This window comes from Lygodium microphyllum, chromosome 21 (assembly GCF_053477565.2).
Source record: "Lygodium microphyllum isolate KBCC chromosome 21, Lygodium_microphyllum_v1.1.10, whole genome shotgun sequence".
Taxonomy (NCBI): Eukaryota; Viridiplantae; Streptophyta; class Polypodiopsida; order Schizaeales; family Lygodiaceae; genus Lygodium; species Lygodium microphyllum.
The window spans coordinates 97,006,202-97,029,899 of record NC_141155.1 but is presented as its reverse complement, the minus strand read 5'-3'; the positions used below and the strand labels follow the sequence as shown (position 1 = coordinate 97,029,899).

Sequence of the window (23,698 nt, the reverse complement as noted above, 5' to 3'; positions counted from 1 at the left end):
CCGTAGAGAATCTATCCATTGTGGCTGGCACCGGGAACTCCTCGTGCAAGGATGCTACTATGTACTCCTTGCTCCCCTCCGGTATGTTCCTCCAATGATCCAGGACGTTGTGCCGAAAAACTTGTTGGCACAACTCCCTCATGCGAGCCATCACCCTCCTCCCCTCATCATTCATGATGATGGCTCCTGACCTGCCATCCAGTAGGTATCCATAATCCCTAGGAGTGTGCCCTGTATGGGCCCTCTCCCATCTCCGTCCACGCTCCTGGGCATATCCAAGAGATCCCTGAACATCCGGTGTACCGACGGGGGTACCCTCTCCCGGAGTGCCACACAAAGGGGTGCCGCCAAAAGGCGTGACATCTGCCGACGGCTGCGCAAAAGCCGGAGTAACTGGAGTGGACGTCCCCACAGGTGTGACAAATCCTGGCGGTGACCGAGCTCCAGCTGAACGACGAGACGGAGACACCGCGTCTGTGTCTCCACAGCAGCACCCCCTGATCCTCCTGCAGTCACAGTCCCTCCCTCTGGCCCAAGTCGTGAGCGTTGAGATCGTCTACTCGAAACTGAAGCATCTGATCGCGCCGAAGCTGATCTAGCAGAGCGTCCTGACGAAGAACGAGACAGCTCCTGATCTGCTATCTCTCTGAATCTCGCGAGCTGATCTGGAGACATACGTGCCATCATCTCCTGAAACTCCTCATTGCTCATCCCTCGACTCATCCTGAAAATGTCGATACCTGCACAGATAAAAAATAATGTTAGAATAATCAATTTAAACTATACAAAGCACATTAATAAAATCATTTTTAAAAAATCCCTCTTAAAATGCATATCTTATTTACCTTTATGGAAGATCTAAACAACGAATTGAGTAATACAATTCTCCAAGAATGAAGTATTCTATGGTCCCATGTTAATCTCCTGACACAACTCTGCATACACTGGAAGGTCGATAGACATGTCACCACAAAACAACGAGTCTGTCTCGTTCTCAAAAAATTCTACGACTTCTGTATTTCCATCATTGTTAGCCGATGCAGGCTCCAAGCTTCCGGTGGCCTCCACCCCTTGTAATTTCGATCCCTCTATTTGCATATTTTCTTCATCTATGCCTGGAACATCGCTTTGATCGTATACTCTCGCACCTCGAGGAGTTGAAGGTATAACATACCACCATCGAGGTTGTCGGGGATTTGGATAGAAGATTACATGTTCACAAACACTTACAAACCGTCTTCAAACCATTGTGACATAAACCATGTCGTATTACAATTAGCAAGCAAATGCCTAGTTGCACCTGTTCACAATGGGCCGGCAACACAAAGGTGTCGCGTAAATCCATCCATTTTTTTTCGGAATCTATTTCGAGAAATCCAGATGGACCTCGTCGAACTGTTGCGCCAGCTCCTCCAAGTACCACTTTGAACCACTGCACGTCGAATATTATCATGGAGAAGCTACGGTAATCCACCGTAATAATACTTTGCAAATTCCCAAAATACTCCATCTCATCCACAACCGTGTTCGGATCCGTTGCTCGTCGCCGGCTCTCTTGCTCAAACCTTGCCATGACACCACAGTCCATTGTGGAGCGCATTTTGTCAATACTCTCCACCCGAAAATGCCGTCCGCGCGACCACGCTGCACTATATATTTTGTACTGCACATTGAAACACTCAAATTAGATGTAGCAAGCAAATTTAGATACGACACATTCTAAACCCCTCATTACCTTTGGACTACATCCCCTCGAGAACTCCCACTCCTCCATTGAGACCTCTGTCCCTTCGCTGGATGCTGCGGTCAAGGCTCCATGCAACCATCGTGTTGACATAAACCGCGGCATCTCCTCCATGCCTTCGGGATATCGAATCGGTCGGTGACGCGTACTGCGTCGGAATTCGGCTCGTGCTTCCTCTCGATCTTGCCTTGCAATCTGGTACTTGGCGAGCCACGTCTCCATGGAGGCATGGTGCAACATACAAAAGCGATTCACCTTCTCTTCCATTGAGGCATCCATTCTTTTTTCTACCCCATTTCCAACCACCACATCTCCAGTCAGCCTGTCATCGTCCTTCAGCGTCCATAGCATTTCATTGTCTGGTTCCACCGTTGGTAGCCATTGTGAGATATGCACTAACGCCTCTAACACCAACCAACCTTTCGCCATGCTACCTTCTGGACGAGCTCGTTGTTGCACAAAGCCTTTCAGGGTTTTCATGAAGCGCTCCAGGAAGAACATCCATCGTGTATGGACAGGTCCAGCAATCTCCACTTCATCCACAAGATGCACAAGAAGGTGAACTTGTATCGTGAGCATGCTAGTGGGCAGGTATTTCTCAAAGAGACAGACCGTCTCAACTGCTCCTCGCCTTGCGGATTCAATAGAGGACGTCTTAATCTCTTTCTGTGAGATCCATTGCACCAAAGTCGACAGCTTGTAAATGGCCCCGCGAATTTCTGGAGTTAGGCATCCCGCGATCGCGATCGGTAGGACAAACTGCCAAAAATGAGAAAGCATTAAGAATAATGGTCGCTTTTCAAATTTCAAAATGTCCACGCTAATTAAAATCCATTCTGTTCACAAACCTGACATATCTTATGCCAATCATGGGATTTTAGCCCAGAAATCTGGTCATCTTTAGAAAATGCGGACCTGAGAGAACGCATCATACCCGTCGGAGTGCGGATAGACTTGATTACTTGCTTCACAATGCGCTCTTCTTTGGTAGACAAAACCCAGGGAGCACGAGGAAGCTGCACTCCCCCTTCAGCACTTGACTGCGGCCAAAGCGCCTCCATCTTACCTACCTCCTTTAAATCCATTCGTGCCCCTATAGTGTCTCTCTTTCCTGTGATGTGGTCCCATAGCAAGCTGCCCACATTTTTGAAAATATGCATGGGATCCAACAAGTGGTTGACCTGTAAGTGGGTCCAATATGGCAACTCGTAGAAAGCTGAGAACCGCCGCATTCCATTTGGATGTGAATCCGGGTTTACCATTTTCAGCTCGTACCAGCTTGCAGCGTTCATACGTGCTGGAGGTCGTCCAAGAAAACCTTCCCTGAGTTCATGATCCTCCGGCAAGAAAGCGGCGTGTCCTTGGTATACCATCTTCTTCATGGTTCGTGACCTTCGGGAGTCTAACTGTGGTCCACACAATGGACATGCATGATAACCTGAGGTAACGAGACCTGCAAGGCGATCCACGACCTAGTGAATACTTGATTGAATGAAATAAAATATAGATATTACTGGCGAGAACAAAGGTCTGCTCACCTGAGCACTCTCCCAATCCCGGAAAGTCATGCATCGTCCACATGAGAATGGCTCGAATGTTGGCTGACCGCCGACCATCGCGCCTACTCATATCTTGCACCGTGACCCCCTCCTCCCACAAAATCTTAAGCTCATCGACTAATGGACGAAGATACACGTCTATATTTTTTACTTTGTAGCGGCCCGGGACGAGCAAGCTAAGGATGAGATGTCCTTTCTTCATAGAAAGCCATGGAGGAATGTTGTAGTTGACAAGCACTATAGGCCACACACTGTAAGAAGTCAAGCGCAGACCGAATGGGTTCACACCATCCATGGCGAGACCGAGCCGAAGATTCCTTGGCTCTCCCGCAAAGCCTGGGAAGGTAGAGTCAATGTGGCTCCATGTGCGTGAATCTGCTGATATTCGTTGAACTCCATCCGTGGACCTATTCTGCACATGCCACGTTGTCAAGCTTGCCATGGCAGACGTGCGAAACATGTGGTTTATGCGGGGGATGAGCGGAAAGTGTCTGAGGACTTTTTGAGGGATGGTTTGCCCTTGCAAGTCCTGTCGATACCTGTGAGCACCACACTTTGGGCATGTCTCCATACTCTCGTATTCATCTCGAAACAATATGCAGTCGTTGATACATGCATGGATGTTATTGTAGTCCATGCCAAGCTTCCGTAAAACATGTCGCGCATCATCACGAGACTCAGGCATGGTGTTTGCAGGTGGCAATATATGATATTTCAATAACCTGAAAAAATCATAAAACACCTTGAAAAATCTATCCATGTTTGCAATAATACTATTTTAAAAAAAAAACAATGAAGTCTGTGTGCAAGGTACCTGAATAACTCAGTCACACTCGTATCGCTCCAACCGTATTTTGCTTGCACACTTAAGAGTGCAAGCAATGTCTTCAACCGAGATACTCGGCACCCATCATATAATGGTATGGATGCTTCCTCTCTGAGCGGGTCAGATGTCTCAACATCCATGGGAATCAATGCATCGATCATTGCCTCCATCTCAGGCTCCAAGATTGTAGGCAAGTTGGGAAGGTTGTCTGTCTCCTCTGGCATTGACGGTATAGATGGGCCTTGCGAGTGGTCGATTGGCTCCTGCAATCCATCCATCGCACGTCCACGAACTCTTCTAATTGGCCGCAAAGGGTGCACTCCCCCTTGGGTCGAGACATTACCCCCCTGGATACAAAATTTACCAACAAGACCCAATCTTATTGTGTATGGTTTTCAATTAGCTTGAGAGTACAATGCATGAAAAATGCTAACTTCAAATTACCGTACCGTTTGCTGAAAGTCTGCAATCGCCTGATCAATGATCTCAGATTGAAACTCGCCAAATCGTCGTACGTGTTCTATAGACAATCGGCGTTTTCGTCTAATTGCCAACTTGCATTGAGAGCAAGGACATGGGACACGCTGATTAAGATACGACTCGCGGTCTTGAACAATAGGACCTTCTTCGTTTGCCATCTTATCTACATTACAGCAAACAAGGCTTAAATGGATAGCTTTATGGAGATGTACGTCAAGTTGCAAGTTGACCATAAACCTTGCATTATATATAGTAGTCGAGAGATTATCCGATGTTATATCTCGGCCTTGTATCATGCTCAACGATTTGTTTGTCCCGGTATATAATTTTTTGTTATATCTCGGCTTTGAGTATAAGTAATCCATTTTAAAATTAATGCGCGCCATCTATGAAATTTTATAACTATAGTAATAAAATTTATTTCAATCAATTCTACTCATAGTCATAAGACCTGAGAGAAATTATCCTATACTCAATTTAAGGGTTTCTTTTTCTATAACAATAATTTTGGGTTCATTTTGATGAAGTACGTGGCCGTATGCAAAGCACATTGCATACCATTATCAATACGTATATTATCTTAAATTTTCTTCCCTTCCCTCTCCCTCTCTTTCTCTCCCTCTCCCTCTCCCTCTCTCATTTCCCTCTCCCTCTCTTTCTCTCACCCTCTCTTCCTCTCCCTCTCCCTCTCTTTCTCTCTTCTCTTTCTCTCCCTCTCCCTCTCCCTCTCCCTCTCCCTCTCTCATTTCCCTCTCCCTCTCTTTCTCTCTTCCTCTCTTTCTCTCACCCTCACCCTCTCCCTCTCCCTCACGTTCTCTTTCTCTCCCTCTCTCATTTCCTCCCTCCCCCTCCCTCTCCCTCTCCCTCCCTCTTTCTCCCTCTCCCTCTCCCTCTCCCTCTCCCTCTCTCTCTCTCTCTCTCTCCCTCATTTCCTTCCCCTCCCCCTCCCTCTCCCTCTTCCTCTCCCTCTCCCTCTCTTTCTCTTTTTTTCCCTCTCCCTCTCTATCTCTCTTTCTCTCTCATTTCCTAAACAAGCAAAAAATATTCTCTTTCTCTCCCTCTCCCTCTCGTTCTCTTTCTCTCCCTCTCTCATTTCCTCCCTCCCCCTCTCTCTCCCTCTCCCTCCCTCTTTCTCCCTCTCCCTCTCCCTCTCCCTCTCTCTCCCTCATTTCCTTCCCCTCCCCCTCCCTCTCCCTCTTCCTCTCCCTCTCCCTCTCTTTCTCTTTTTTTCCCTCTCCCTCTCTATCTCTCTTTCTCTCTCATTTCCTAAACAAGCAAAAAATAAAGTGATTTAAACATCCTCCAAGCAAAAGGGAGAGGGAGAGATACAATGCACTCTCCCTCTCTTTCTCTTTCTATCCCTCTCTCATTTCCTTTCCCTTCCTCTCCCTCTCACTCTCTTTCTCTCTCATTTCCTCTCCTAAACAAGTAAAAAATAAGGTGATTCAAACATTAAACAAGCAAAAGGGAGAGGGAGGGAGAGAGAGAATGCATTCTCCCTCCTTCTCCCTCTCTTTCTCTTTCTCTCCCTCTCCTATTTCCTCCCCCTCCCTCTCCCTCTCCCTCTCCCTCTATTTCTCTTTCTCTTTCTTTCCCTCTCCCTCTCCCTCTCTCTTACTCTCTCGTTTCCTCTCCTAAACAAGCAAAGAAGAAAGTAATTTAAACATTAAACAAGCAAAAGGGAGAGAGAGAGAATGCACTCTCCCTCTCTTTCTCTCCCTCTCCCTCTCTTTCTCTCACTCTCTCTCCCTCTCCCTGTCCTTCTCTTTCATTTCCTCTCCTAAACAAACAAAAGAGAACGATTTAAACCTTCAACAAGTAAAAGAAAGAGAGAGGGAGACTCACCAATGAGATATGGCGAGCGTGGGCGGCTTCTCTTTGCAACGAGGGCTCCTCCTCTCCTTCACGAACAACGACGGTGGCAGCGGCGGCGACGGCGGCGGCGGTAAGTCTCTTCCTCCTCTTCTCCCACAAAGCCTTGGCTCTCTCCCTCGCTCTCTCCCTCGCTCTCGCTCTCAAAAGGCGAAGAAAACAAAATGAAAACGGCGCTCTGGTTTCGGCCGCGCTTTTTTTCCCTGCGGCGTCGCTATATGCGTCGCAACTGCGATGCAAATAGCGACACATATAGCGACGCTAATTGCGACGCATATAGCGACGCCTATAGCGACGCCGATATCCGCCGTCGCTAATCGGCGTCGCTATTGCCCCATTCCCTTGTAGTGATAGGTATTATTCTTTTTCTTGACTAACAGAACAGGTGCTCCGAATGGAGAACTGCTAGGTCGAATCAATCCTCTATTTAGTAATTCCTCAACTTGACTCTAGATTTCTTTTTGCTCTATTTGGTTATGCCTATATGGTGCTTTGCAAGGTGGTTGTGTGCCAAGGATCAAATCTATCTTATGGTCTTCTGGATGTGAAGGAGGTAAACCAGGTGGTAGGTCTTCTATAAAACAGTCCTTAAAATATGCAAGAAAGTCTTTATGCCTAGGATGCATATAATTTTCTTTTACTTGCAATTCATTCACCCAAATAAGATAAGATTTACTACTCTTGCGTAATACACGTTTAGCTTGAGTATGCGAAAGCAGTGGAAAAACATTAGATGCATGCAGACCATATAATGTAATAGATTTTCCTTGAAAATTAATATTCATTGTGTGTGTGGAATAGTCTATATCTGGGTTATGCTGGTGATGCCAAGGCATACCTAAAATAATGTCACTCGACTGTAATGGAACAACTAGGAAATATCTTCTTTCAGTATATTGACCAATTTGAATCTCTAAGTCTTTAACTTCATGTGTACCATTATACCTAGTGCCTAAAAATGCAGCTTTGATATGATAATGCGTAGGTACAGTCTATAATTTCAATTCTTTTACCAATTTTGCTGAAATAAAATCATGAGTACTACCGTCATCATGCAAAATAGTCTTTTCCTTTCCATGCACCAAACATTTCATAGTCAATAAAGAATGTGGAGTTGGCATACCTGGCAAAATATCTGAAGTAGTAGTAGTGTCATCCTCATCTTTAGTGAAATCAGGCATATCTTCATGTTCGTCTTCATCCGTTGCTCCAAGGTAGTTGATATGAGCTAGTGGCTTCTTTAAATGACAATTTGCTGCTAGATGTCCAGGCTGGTGGCATTTATAGCATACTATTGGCTTGGCTTTGGTTACATTGTTTGCAATGGCGGGAAGTCTAGGTACATTAGGATTTGGCTGTGGAATAGGCTTAGGGTTTTGATTGAGATTGGATGGTAATGCAGGTGGTTTTGCCCAATTCTTGCGGAAAGATGATGAAGAGAAACAACCTGGATTAAATCTTCTAAAATTGGAATTGAATTGTTTAGATCCATAGTTACCATTGTCTTGGAATTGCTGTGGTCGTCTGTCTCTACCTCGTAGCTTATCTTCAGTGTCGTGAGCTAGTGAAATGGCATCTTCAAGGGTAGCAGGCTTGAACATGTTAACTTCAACGTAGTAATGCCCAAGGAGTCCAGACATATACTTGCGCTTGTGTGTCGCTTCTGGTACGTCTTCAAGCATGTGTAGCTGGAGTAATGCATTCCAAAAACGCTCTGTATACTGAGGAATAGGCTCACGATCCCGTTGCTGGAGAAGATCCCATTGCTTAATAGCTTTCTCATGAAATTGTGGTGGAAGGAAATTCTGCATGAACTTCTTCTTGAAATCCTCCCAAGTAGCAGGACAATCTATGCTCTTGCATACTACAGTTCACCAAAGAGATGCTCTATCTACTAAATGATTAGTAACACATTTGATTTTATCTTTTTCTGCATAGGTTTCTTCATGGAAATAGTCATCAAACTGACTAATGAATGCTAGAACAGTTTTTCCTTCTCGTATGCCATTGAAAGTATAGAATTTGAAACTTCTTTTACTTATCTTGGATTCCTTGTGGATGGTTTGAGCTTCAAGAGTTGCGTCGATGGTACGTCGAATCAGATCTTCAGCTTGAGATTCTTCTTTGTCGATAGACGTTCTTTGTAAATTTGCCAGTTGAGTTTGCAATACTTGCCTAGCCCTTCGTTCTTCTTTCAATTGCATCATGATTAAGTCCAGCTTTTGCTCCATCATAGGTTCAGGTAGGTCGTCTTCAGCCATAAGATCATCCATATGTGGTTCTGTCATCCTGCAAAACTAAAAAGACATTTTTCACTCAAAATCAGGTTAGCGGGATGAGCGTAGCTCAAGTTCGGGAATACAAGGCTTATGTGTTTTCGGGTATAGCTTTCTCAATCTTCGGAAAATCCGCGTATTATCCTTCTTCGTATGCTGAAAATGCTTCAGCAAACCTGCGTATGGATAGAGTACCTTCCAATGAACAACTTTGCAGTTCGGAGTTTCTGCGCAGGAACAGTCCTTCTAGGATTTTTGAGCACAAGTCAGTTCTGACTCCAGTTGACTTGTCTGACTTGCAGAGTTGCAGACTTATGTGACTTGCAGAGTTGCAAACTTGCAGAACTTATTCGATTTACGAAACTTGCAGTACTTGACCTGCTTTACGGGACTTGTAGAACTTGATAAGAAAATACTTGCTGAACTTGACTTTGATGGGTGTGGCCTGAAGTTAGTAGTAACTTGATTGATTGGAAAGCTTTAGGTGACTTAGGAGATTAAGAAGCTTTAGGCTTCTTGATCTGCCGTCGATTTTGAGGACATGAGTATGTCCTCGGCGGAATTTTCAGCGCCCAGTAGATCCTCACGCCGTTTTTCCAGCGATTTGTTTATTGAAGCTTCTTTAAGCTTCTAACCAAGCTTATTAACTTATAACCTTAAGCTTTGAAACTTAGTGAGAGAGGAGTTACTCTTTTCTGTGTTTATCCATGACTTGATGAAGGAGATGAAGGAGTGGTCCTCCGCCTGTATAGCCCGGTCCTTCGCGATCTAATGACAGAAACAGGGGTTCTTGATTGCTAGAAGTCAGCTTGTATCGATGGTTCGTGACGAGATTGACCGTAGAGCCCGATCGTTCCCGGAGCTCCGCCTTTGCGCGAGATGGGTAGCGATTGGAAGCTCTTGATCTCAGCTCCGCTCTGATATCACAGGTGCGCAGATCGGACGCTGTATGCTCGCGTAGTGAATGCTAGAAGGTCCCCAAGAACAATGAACTCTACTTTTTGCACAAGTTACAAGGTAAAAAGCATGAACGACAAGAGCAAGAGACCAATTGGGTGCAATCTCCCCCCATGCATTGTGTGAGCGCTCCACAAAGCATGTATTTTATGTATATTTCATCTTCATGCTCAATAATAGCCCAATTTACAAAAATATATCAAGCTTTTAGCTTTTGAGTTTGCTTTTACAAAAATAGGAATAAATCTAATGGATGGTACCCATAGAGTCTGGCACGCCCAATACAATGTCCAAGTAAAAATAACATAACCGTGCGCATGGGCGCATACAAAATAATAATAAATAATCGATGCCTCAATAAATAGGCATGACAAAATATAGGCGTGGCGCCTATCAAAATATAATCCATAGATCGAATACTCGCTATCCTCTAATGCTTTCCTCCGCCACTGCTTCTATCTCTACACATCAATTGAAGCATTCACAATCGTTAGTAAAATAATACAATTAAACCGAAAAAAGTGAATACCTAGCAGTCTTCAGCTACATAAATAAATCAACTGGCTAGAAATAAATCCTAACCTTAATTTATTACGAGTGCGCACTCTAAACTCATAAACGTTTATTAATTTAATATGCATTTTGCGGAATCACCCATGTACACACTAAATTAATGAAACACCCGAAAAGGACAGGCGTCCCCATCAACTTCTCGCACAAAGAATCCACTTTGTGTATGAGCCCCGGTCATCAAAGTTTACGGAATCCACCGTAAAACCTCACGGAATCCACCGTGGCACGGAATCCACCGTGAAATATGCCTCCTGGCATCATAGATTGTGGACAGGAAACCGTGGCCCATCCAGCCTGAAAGCTTGCGTCAACTTTCACAGGCAAAGAAACTGGCGGAAGCCTGTCTGTGTCTACAGAAGTGCATGTGTTGGGGGGGTTCGCCATAGTTGTGCATGGAAAGGAAGGAAGGAGAGGTCGATCGATGCACACTGCACGAATGATGCTCTGATACCATGTTGAACAGTGCGCGAGAGAGACAAGGAATGGAGGAAGAGAGAGAAGAAGAGAGACACGAGACACTGGAAGTGGAACCCCAGAAGTGTATCAAGTGAGCACACATAGTTGGAATATATAGAGGGGACCAGGGATGCTATATATAGACAAACTATATATAGCTAATAAAGTATACTCTGCCATGTCAATGTCTTCATCTTCTACCTCTTCTTCTTCCATATTCTCATGTTCGTGCTCAGCAACAAACTCTTGAATAATGTCTCTTTTTTTTTGCATTGTTTTTAGCATTAATTGCTGCATAAAATTTAGCCACTATATCAACATCATCCAGCCTTGAAAATAGCCTTGAAATACCTTCATTTGTAGCCATCAAACCATATCTCTTCAGTTATTTTTCAGCCCATCTTACATATTTCTTTTCAGCCTTGCACATGGTTGAAATATTCTCAAAACTACAAAGACTACATGTTGTCCATTCTTGCAATCCAGACACAAACACATTTTTCCCCTTTCTTGGAGACATAATTATCTTTCTAGAGGCACTACCATAGACTCCACTTATAACAGCACTATCTAAAAACCCTTAAACTCTCGTGCATTAGATGGCATGGGATTATCCTACAACCTATCCCAATTGCAGGGATGATTCACACAAATAATGAGAAATTGTACCGCCTTTGTATTGTCTTTACTCTTAACTTGAGCATATGAAGAACCATCATCCAAGGCTTTTGTTTCCAACCTTGATTCCGAATTATAGGGATGCTCTAAAATCATCGGATAACTACATGAATCCTACACAAAAAGTGATATTCATCCCTAACATCTCCAATAGTCACGGGTACATTCGGACAAGCTACATAAAGATCCCCTGATGAATTGTTTGCTTCTTGCATGCGCCATTCCGGATCTACATCAATCGGCCAACCTCCATTCTCATATAAGATGCATGCCGTAACATTGATTTCACAACTATGAACCAAGAGAGCTATGCAAGGTATCTCTCTTTCTCCCACTTTAACAATTATCTCTATTATAGCATGAGCCCAATACATTGGTGAATAATGACTACTTGGAATAAAACGAGTATCTTCTTCTTCATGTGCTTGTTGATGGACATCCCCACTATACATAGCCTTCTCTCTATGCTTAATGTTGCCTCTAATACCATTTTTGTTGAGAAATCAAATGAATGTATGCCCATAGATGCTGGATGAATGTATGCACATAGAGGCCGGAGAGAGACTTGCCCATAAGTGGCTTTGTATGAGAGATAGACAATGATGTATACTCTAGGAAGAGATTTCAAAAATCCCATATGCATAGTGAGTACAATGGTACTATTCAAAAGCTATAAAAGCATGTACTTGTCGACACTCATTTTAATGCAAGAAGTACCATCATTTTGTGACACTCAAGATTGTGTTTATGAGTCCAAGCTAATCTATCTTGGAACCTAATTCACTTCAGTTACAATCCTTTATCTTGGTCATTTTTTATGTGTATAACCTTTGTCCACCATAGCTAGCATAGCTCTAGATTCATGTTTCTAAACATGGTATCAGAGCCATGGTGAGCTATGACTAGCTACATTAGAGTATAATCCTTCTTTAGCCCTATTTTTTTTATTATGAATGGATAGTAGGAGTTGAACCTACCTTAAGGCTCTCTGCCATATCCACACCTTAGGCCTCATTATCATAAGAAGAAGAAGAAGAAGAAGAAGAGCAGAAGAAGAAATAGACTGGCAATCGAGGAGAGGGCAAGCAAGCATGATGATGGCCAAGGCTATGGCATCTCCTATGACATTGTTGTCACTGCTGCTATCCAGAGGTCTTCTTCCACAAGCGTGCCCTGCATGCTTACGAGATCCAAGTCCTTTGGCTTCGTATCCTCTGCCTTTCTCTGCAAAACAGGGTTGTTGAATGTGCACAAGGAGTCCATCAATTCTCCTCGCAGGATTGCCTCTATTGGCCGCCTTGCCCCCATAGCCTTTGCTTGCATTTTGACATGTGCCACTCCCATCTTTGTTGGACAGAAGGTGCTAGAGGTCACCTTTGCCTACCTCGACAAGGATGGCCAAGTCCAGACCATCTCCATCAGCGACCTCACCAAGCGCAAGAAGGTTGTTTTCCTTGTTGTGCTCGGAGCCTTCAGCCCCACTTGCTCCTAGAAGCACCTGCCCAGGTTCGTGGAGAAGGCTAATGAACTCTGTGTGCCAAGGGTGTAGACACCATCACGTGTATTTCAGTCAATGATGCCTTTGTCATGCGAACATGGGGGGAAAGCATTGGGGTGGGTGATAGGGTTCTGCTACTATCAGATGGAAACCTTGGCTTCACTAAAGCCATGGAAGTGACCCTGGATTTGAGTGACAAGCTTGTGGGGCTTGGTGTGTGGTTAAGCCGATACTCACTACTTGGAAGAGGATGGGATTGTGAAAGTGTTGCACTTGGAGGAAGGTGGATCCTTCGCCACTAGTGGAGCAAAAGACATCCTCAAAGCACTTTACTTATCCGAGTTGGATGAATTCTATTCGGAAGCATCATGGGGCTCACTGTAGTTGAAACTCTTTCAGAATTTGCAGAAGTGGAATCACTCCATAAAATGGTCTCTCGATCTAAGAGCATGTACTTGTTGACACTCATTTTAATGCAAGAAGTACCATCATTTTGTGACACTCAAGATTGTGTTTATGAGTCCAAGAAATTCTATCTTGGAACCTAATTCACTTGAGTTACAATCCTTTATCTTAGTCATGTTTTATGTGTATAACCATTGTCCGCCATAGCTAGCATAGCTCTAGATCCGTGTTTCTCAACAATTTTTTAGCACAAGCTTGCTGTCTACACTCCAATTTAGCTCATTTTCAACTTCAGCCCCTGCCCCAAATGAACATTACATGCATCACCATATTCCCTCTGAAGATGTTTCTCTATGTCTTTGTCAACCTGCATCAATGCTTGCAAAACTTCGCCATCAAACTGTCTTTTTTGTTTCAGCATATCAATGATTGCATCATGACATTCACACTTTGCGATTTCAAGAACTTCACCAAATGTGAATTCCACCCTACTGCCAAGTATGCTATCTTCCAAGACCTTTTTAAGGCTTGTGGTAGTCTCAAGATCTGATTATAACCTGTAACTGGGCTACTTGCCCCTTTTCTTTCCTTCTTGTTTCTTCTCTTGAGATGTATCCTCCATAACATGATCAAGTATGGCTTTTTCAGCCTCTTTTTGATGTTCCATTTGACTTCGTGTTTTGCATTTAGATGGGTGTGAAGAGGAAGGACCATCAGTGTCCTTATCTCTTATTATCTTTTTTTCCACAAGAGATTCTTGATTATGAACCTCAGCCAAATAAGCATAGGTTGAAAATGAATCCACTATTGTACTACATCATGTTCTCCCTCATATACACTGACTTGCATAAGCCAATTCAAACTTTGTTGTTTTTCCTTTTTCCATGCAATCTAATGCTTGCATCCAAATGTGAGATTTTTCTTCAGTCATGCCTCCTTTATGAGCTTCATCAATCCTTTCGATTTTCAACCCATATGTGGCTACATCTATGGCAACAGATGATGTCCTTGCATCCATATCTTCCAACTACTTCTACATGCCACCATTTCCAAAGTTTGGCTATATTGGAAGACCAAATTTTATTGCATGCATTTTACCATCTTTTCAAAAGATTAATCCTTTTTCTTACCCTTCATGATAGGCTTTACGGTGTTGCTTTTCATGCTGTAAATTGTCACACCAAATGCATCTCCTCTTCTATCGTTCTTTGTACGGTCTTTGGGCTATTGCTCGAGCCTTCTCTTCTACCTTGATATCCAACTTTTTGACCTTTGCATAGATTTTTGTCAAATTCAGCCTCAAATCACACATGCGTTTGATTAATTCATCCACAATATCACCTTTAAGAGCCAGACCAATAGGTATAGCCAGTTGTTCTGCCATAGCTAGAGGCGCCTTGGCTGCAATTTCAACCCCCTTCTGAGGACTAGTCGGTGTGGTGCTTGTCCCCCATTTTAATGTTTATCCACTCTCACTTTACCAACATATGCATTGGTTCAGTTACATTAGCCTAATTTGATTTTAGCCATGTTTCAGAAGAGGCATCTTCTAAATGATCAGTGAGCTTCTCTTGCAAGATAGGATCTGTAGCCTTTAGAAACAAATCCATTTTGTGACTCTCCAATGATTGCTCCTCATCAACATCCAACTCTGCATATCAACTTTCAAATTCATAGAGCAAAGTTGTAGCAGCCAACTCTTTATTGGGCTTTTCAATCCGATTTGTAAATGTCTTTTTAGTTACCAATCTTGCATCTTCCAAGAAAAAATCTTCTCTCAAAGCTTTCTTAAAAGCTGCCCCCAATCAGCATCTCTTCTATGTAACTCATGAATCCGATCATGCAAACCATGCATGGCCAAATGGAATAAATACCGACTCCATGCATACTGCAGTACCCCATGAAACAACATCTTTTCTTCATACAACTAGATGAAGGTTGAAACATTTTGACCTTTAAACTGCTTCAATTTTTGTCCCACTACGTGCAGTGCATTCACAGCTAAGGAATCAATTCTTTGTACTTCCTGTTGTGTTTGCATATGTTGTTATAACAATAATTACTGCTATTGTTGTTGCTACAACAAAGCAATCATCTATTGTAAAGCATCATCACCACTTGAACTAGCAGTATCCCCCATCTTTACACACATCTCGTACGGATTTTCACGTCGGATTCACCACTATTGAAGTGTTTCGGATGGAAAGTCTACCGCAGGTGTAAGAGATAGTAGGGTGAAGGGAGATTCAAGGAGAGGAGTAGACGAAAGAGAAGGGGTTGAAAGAAATAGAAGATGTAGAAGAATACTCACAAAGTCGAAGCCTATCAATTTAGTTCTGCATGATAAGAAGATAAATCTCTTGTAGACAAAAACGTACATAAAACAATACCTTCCTCTATGCTGCTCAAACTGCCAATCTGATGCTTCTATTGGTTCCAAAAGGGGAGTAAAATACCAACATACCTAGCCAAAATACTCCTAGATCACTCCTTCTTTTCCCCATTTCAAAGAACTATCTCACTACCTAAAAACTGTGATCGTGTATTGCGGGATTTTTCCAATCTTTCTTTTTACATAAACTCCTCTCAAATTGGCTGAAAGCTACATGATTTCTTTTACATGTCATCATATTCTAGAAGTTGTCTATAGTTTTTGGAGTTTTTGGACCATCCACACTATGAACATTGACATTAATGGCATTCGCTCTCTAGATCAATAAGAAGTCTAATGATGATGTACTCTAGAGTTTCTTTACACTGTGTGGGCATAGCGATACAACATCGCTGATTAATAGAATCAAGCAAGAGTAAATCATGCCAGATACTCTTTCTACTTCTTCTATTGAATAATCCATGGCCCTAGTTGTAACTGCCTACAACCCAAAACATCTTCACAAGAGAACTCAACCCCTTCATCAAAAACCCAAGTTTTCTTCTCGGTTTAACTTCAAAGGAATTCTTGGTAATCCTCAATATAAGCCCAAATCTTACCAGTCATTTCAATCCCTATCCTTAACTAGAAACTCTCATTATCATCTCATATGTAATGTTTGCAAATGACAATTTCATATCTAAAGCCACTATCATTTAAAAAAAAGATTCAACAGACATCACTCAAAAGGTCAAGCTCATTTTGTTAGCATTGGCAATTATGACATAGAAGAGCAACCAAAAACTATCATTAGCCTAGCCACAAGTGTTTGAGCACCTTCCTCAAACTCCAAAGAAGAATATACATGGTTCCTTGACTCTGGATCTACTCACCATATGACTTTTCATAAAGAATGGGTTTTCAACTTCAAAGAGATGTCCACTCCACTCAGTGTTGCCATGGGGGACAAGAGCATTCAACAAGCTTAGGGCTACGGAACCATTCAAGTGGAGCTTCCCTCCAATCACATAATCAAGGTATCTAAAGTCTATTATGTTCCCAACCTTAAGAAAAATCTATTAAGTATCAATGAGCTCACTTCTCAATCCTCTATCATTGCTCACTTCTACAAAGACCATTGCATCTTGCAACTACTCTAGCCTTCTCTCAAACTCACCTGCCTAAAACTAGGTCGGCTTTACACACTTGGCTATTCACTTCTACAAGCTTGTACAAATGCGTTTGCTAACTCCACCTCACTCACAAGTACACCACAACACACTCTCCTATGGCACTCTTGACTTGGTCATGCCTCTCAAAATGTTCTCCAAAAACTTATGCATAAGAAACTTGTCCTTGGCATTCCACCATCCCTCTCTCAACTTTAGTTTTGTCAAGCTTGTTCTCTTAGTAAAGCCACAAATCTTCCTTATGCCAAATCCTACTCCATTGCAACCCAACCTCTTCAATTAGTACACTCTGACATTTGTGGTCCTATCAATCCTGTATCTCTCACTCGAGTAAAACACTTCATGGTGCTCATTGATGATTACTCTAGATATACTATTGTATATTTTCTCACAAGGAAATCACAAGTCTTCTCCAAGTTCCAAGAATACAAGGAAGCAGCTGAAAATAAGCACATGATTTAAGACTCAAAGCTCTTTGTATAGACAATGGAGGAGAATACACATCAAATGAATTCAAAGACTATTGTTGCAAAGCTTTGGGCATTCAACATGAGCTTACCATACCACATCATCCACAGCAAAATGGAGTTGCTAAACGTAAAAATCGTACTCTACTAAATGCCACAAGAGCTATGCTATCACTAGCTCTTCTTGGAAAAGAATATTGGGAAGAAGCAATTGCTACAATAACATATATTTAAAATAGGTTGTACTCAAACTCTCTACATAGTAACACTCCTTACGAATTATGGTTTGGTCAACCTCTTGACCTATCACATTTAAAGGTTTTTGGATGCACTTCTTTTCTTGTAAATACAAATCATAAATCCAAATTCTCTCTGAGAGACACAATTAATCTTTGTAGGATATGGTGAGCCCCATGGTCACAAAGCTTATCGGTTTTATGATCCCCACAACAAGGTTTTCATTTATGGCAAGAGTGCCATATTTCATGAAGTTAATCTCCTTCTAGCAGGTTCCATCATCACACAACCTCAATCTCTAACCCTTTATCCAATCACCCCATTTTACACCACATATTCCACAACGATGTCCAACAATACTCCTAACGGGCCCACTATATCTTCTCTGACACGATCCTCTCTTCTTGTCCCCTTGCATACACCTGCTCTAGTATACTCCTCTCCCTTATCCCATCTTAACTTTCCCTCACCACTTGTCACATGTGGACAAGCTCCAAATCCCACCAAAACTAAATAGTCTAACCTTAAAAAATCTAATAAATGTTCCAGTTCACCTTTATACCACCATGCTGGCAACTTGGAGCCTTTCTTTGCACTGAAATCAAAGCAAATCTCACCTGCAATAGTTGATGTCCTGCTTGCTCAACATGCCACACAACCACAATAGCCCTCATTAGATCATAGGGCACCACATTTGAAGACAACCACCATGTGAGCTATGCGTGTTGTCCACCACTAGGTTCACTCCTCATCCAGCTCCTAAGAAATCAACTAAATCCTTTTCTCTCTCTACAATTCCTAGTACCAGCTCTCCAACTAAATATTCAGAACTACACATATCTCAGCAATCCTATTATCATATTTTCCAAGGCACAAAATCCTACATTTATTTCAGTCCCTCTCAGTCCATTCATCCCTAAAGTGCACCCTCAAACTCCCTTCCGGATCTCGAAGGTGTGCTCACATAGCTACAATGTTCTCCACTTCAAGTAACTCTTTTCCTACTGCTCTTATTGTAACCACTCTGAAACCCCCATCTCCAATTTCCCCTTCTATGCCCATTATTCTCTTCAGCTCTTCCAACTCTGAGAATGATGAAGTTATCTCCCTAGCAACTCCATATTACAAAAGATTACATGACTTCATCTCCAAGCCAACATTGCCTTTGGACAAGCTGGATAATCGCCTCCAAACACCATTCCTGAGCCACTCAACTGCTCTTCCATCACTTAAGCACTTAGGAGTTATGAAGCCTCTCAATGGCAAGTTGTAATGCTCAAAGAATATAAGGCTCTTCTTCACAACAATACTTGGACATTGGTCTCGCTTTGTCCTGGAGAATCTGCAATCAGTTGCAAATGGATACTTTGCAAAAATCTTAAACCAGATGGCACTATTGAAAAATACAAAGCCCAACTTATAGCTCAAGGTTTCGAAGAAATTGAAGGCCTCCAGTACGAAAGTACATTATCTCCCATACTATCTCTGACCTCCTTATGGGTATTAGTTTCCATGGCTGCTCATTTCAATTTCGAAGAAATTGAAGGCCTCCAGTACGAAAGTACATTCTCTCCCATGCTATCTTTGACCTCCTTATGGGTATTAGTTTCCATGGTTACTCATTTCAAATTTATTCTCCATCATGTTGATGTCAAAACCACCTTCTTACATGGTCACTTAGAAGAGAAAATCTATATGTCCCAGCCCCCAAACTTTGTTGATCCAAAATTCTCTACTCATGTCTATTTATTTCATAAAGCCCTCTATGGCCTGAAACAAGCACCAAGGCAATGGTACACTGGCATTCATTCTCACTTAATACACAATGGTTCTAAATAGCTATACACTGATCATAACATTTGTATTCTTCTTCAAGGAAACACCGTTATTATCCTAGGCCTCTATGTTGATGACATTCCAATTCTCACCGACTCTCCTCATGCCATGTTCAAAGCAAATCCATTATATCCTCCCAATTTTCTATAAAAGATTATGGTCCTATGCATTATTATATTGCCATTGAAATTGAACACTCACCCACATATATTAAAATGCTTCAACATATCTGTATTATGTCTATTCTCTCACATTACTCCATCCTCCATTGTAACCCCATGGTCACTCAACTTGCCCAAAATCTCCAACTAAATCCATCCTCATCTCACTCTCTTTCAAATGAGCAAGCTTGTGAAATGGAAACTATCCCTTATATGGAAGCACTCTGCTATCTCTGGTATCTAATTACTTATACCCATCCATACTTTTCTTATGCAGGACATATTATTTCCAAAGCCATGCATCAACCCACTTATGAACGTTAGAAGTAGCTAAAATGTGTCTTAAGATATCTCAAGGCCACGTCTCAGGTGGGGCTATGTTTTACCAAAGACAACAATGATTTTTTTTAATGAGCATATTTGGATGCAAATGGGGGTGTCAATCTTGCTACCCAAAGATCTCTCACTGATTTTATTGTTACTCTAGCAGGAGGTTGTATCTCATGGAACACCAAAAAACAACACTCAGTAGCACTTTCTACTACAGAAGCGGAATATGTGGCATGTAGCATAGCTACCCAAGAAGTTATTTACCTTAAAAAACTCTTGGAGAATATCAACCTCAATAAATTCCAATCTTCACTAACAACAAAGCTTGTATCTCAGTCCTTCAAGGCCTTAAATTAAGACTCAAACTCTGTCATATTGATATGAGTCATCATTTTGTATGCAATTTGTTGAAAATTTTCATATTATCCTTCAATATGTACCATCATGTGATAATGCTTGTGATTTCCTCACCAAATTAGTTCCCCACTTGAAGCATAAAATTGCCATGCAAATCCTTTGCATGCTCTAATAGGGAGGGGGAAATATTCTAATTGAATTGAATGTACTCTCTTATTTTTTTGTAGATTTCTTATGGAATACTTTTGAGGGGGGATGTTCGGATAAAAGTTTGGATAAGATATGGATAGGAAAATATGTGGACAAAAGGATCCCATAGTTATTCACCTTGTAAATATCTCAAATAATTAGAGAATAAGCTCACCCACCTCATTTAATAATGTACCATGTAAATATACAACTACTAGCAATGAAATGATAAACTACACTTCACTCCATTTTCTACATTTTCTCTATCTCTTTCTCTTATTGTGCACAGTTTCATTTCATCTACAAATCCTCTAATTCCTAGTTTTCACTACATCCTGTACTAGAAAGTTAAATAAAATTTTGTGATGCAAGAATATATTTATAGATTTTATGGATTACAAAGGATTTTTATTATACTTTGGATATAATCGCACATATTTGTTTTGTATCGATCGTTTGACCTAGGAAGTCCTTGGATTTCTCTCATGGCATTTTTCAAACTTTGTCATATAAAAAAGGCCACAAAGACATATAGTGGCATGAAGATTATAATCTTCAGTTATTGACTTGCTAGATTAGATCATAAATCTATTTAAATATCTATAATATAAAATATTTTCATGTTTTCAATTTCAAAATCAGCCAATTTTATTCTCTAACATTAAACTATCTTAGAAGATGGATGTATGCTAGACAAAATGGAAAGCCTTAGCTCCTATAAGCTCATTGAAGTGAGAATGGAGGAGGTTTAACACATCCATATCCTATCATGCTTGATGGTGCATTATAAAATTTGTTATAGAAGAAAACTCTAGATTCCTTAGCAAATGACCTATTTGATGTAGCTTTGTATAATTGCTTGGAACCATGAAATGTATCAAAGATCCTAAGATCCTAAGATCCTAGTATACTATGGCATGTCAATGGGAAAATTCAATAAGCGTAGTTTTGAGTGCATATATGCATGTTATACAAGCACCTTCTTGATTGTTTCTTCTGATCCTTTGAGCTTCAAATCCTTCACTCACTCATTCTAAGTATCAACAAATTCATATCCACGTCTTTTTCTTTTATTTCTTTGCAACATATCCCAAGTACCAATAGAGATGGTTATAGGAATCCAACTTTGCTTGTCAATATAAATTTTTTAAATATCTCATTGCTTTGATAGAAGAGGAAGGTTGATACCAATGACGTGAATCTTTTATTGAAATAGAAGGCAAAGTTGAACAATAAACTGAATGAAAATAGAGACTAGCAAATCTTTTGCAAAATGGAGAGAGAAAATGTACTTTCTTGGATTGTTGGAGATTTTTTAGAGAAAGATAGGGATACTATAATGCAAGGAAAGGATATGTGTATATTATTCAAAAATTTTAGGAACAAGACTGAGAGACTACAAGATCATGTGGGAATGGCAAGAAATGTCTCTATCCAATGTTTGAAACTACACCAATACCTCTTGCTTTCTATGCATGCACAAATTTGTGCCCCAAAAAAAACGAAAAATGTTTAATGTTAAACACCAATAAAAATGAGATAAAACATTTAAAAATTGAAAGTCTCTAAATATAAAATGCCGAAACTTGAGTCCACATCTCCCTTAATGAGGGCCATACTTAGCATGCTGATATAGGGGGATGGATATCATAGGAAATCCTCTATGTCTACAATTGACTTTGCCCATTATAAGATGCTTTTTATGTAGTAAATCCCAATCTAAGATCACAATAACATGGACTTCATTAAGGAATTGAGCTTCATGATATAAATAATTGGATATTATTTAAAAGAAACTAGTGTTTCAAAGAATTTAGTTAACCTTTAGGTGCTAGTATTTGAAGGGTTGATAATAAATCTTATATGCAAGGTTCCCAAGAAAGATGTGATGGAAAGTATAAGACAATGTGAGTCATTAATTGATGATGTGACTAGTTAATCTATATAATAACCTACTTCCTTCGTAGAAATTTTGTAGTTTAGTGTCAACCCCATAGTAGCCAACCCCAATTTTGAAATTTCATTCTAGTTGGATAGAAAAATGTAGTATCAATAATCAATACAAGGAATTACTTCACACAACATGTGATATGCATGCAAGTATGGTGTGAATACGACATCCGCCACATCTCTATAAACTTCAAATCTACACAATGCAAACCTATATAAATCTAACCATTAAAGGGTTGGTGCATACTCTTTTGGTAAATGTAGATATCTTTATCTCTCTTTTTGTGCATGATTAGGTGCCCTGGAGGATGCTACATCCTCTCTCTATTTATTCACCCATTTAGACATAATTAGAGGTATGGTTTCTATGCCCACTACATGGGGACCATATGGGCAGTTTTTATGAAATGCCACTATGGCAGTCAACATAGCATGGTAAACATGACATGTTTGTGTGGCTAAGGATGTGAACTACTACATCTATGAGATCCTTTGATGTTTGTGTCACAGTTTGTGTGAAGTTGATCTAGACTTTACCTAGAAGGATGGTGATGTAGGTGTGATGATGTGGAGGTCTTCAGACGTGCCATATAATATATGGTTTAGGAGGCATATATAGCTCATTGTGGGTAGAGTCTTGGTGGAGAATGCTCACCTCAATCAACCATCTAATAGATTACAATATATGGAGACATTATGGGTCACTATAGATTTCTATCATGCACATGGGGAACTTGGGATAACTAACAAAATTTTCATTCTTCCCATAATTCGTGTATTTAAAAGACATTTCTATTTCAATAGCTCTAACATAAAAAATATGCCTCTATATATGCCCCATTCCTTGAATTAGAGATGTGTGTAGAGAGAGAGAGAGAGAGAGAGAGAGAGAGAGAGAGAGAGAGAGAGAGAGAGAGAGAGAGAGAGAGAGATGTGTGTGTGAGTGATTGAGTGAGGCTTTAGAGAAAGAAAGTGACCATCATAGTGCTTCAAACATGAGTCATGACCCATGAGTACCACCAAGCAAGAGTAGTGTATAGTCCACCTATAGAAATAGGCTAATGGTTGTAGAGGGAAGTATATATATATATATATATATATATATATATATATCTTTGTGAAAATGGTGTAAAGCAAGCCACAACATCATGAGGGTGTCATGGCCTAGTTTAGGAAACTTTGAGAGGTTATTTTTATGCCTTCTTGGGAGAAGTATTTTCTCACAACCCACTTGGAGGGATTGCTATTACTTGTTTAATTGAAATATGGGTTAACAAAAATGTTAT

The 23,698-nt window shown here is 41.0% G+C and overlaps 1 pseudogene; it reads left to right on the top strand.

Moving 5' to 3' along the window:
- The first annotated feature begins 12,598 nt into the window (after positions 1–12,598).
- On the top strand, positions 12,599–13,303 carry LOC148018320 (peroxiredoxin-2E-2, chloroplastic-like; annotated as a pseudogene).
- Positions 13,304–23,698: the final 10,395 nt, after the last annotated feature.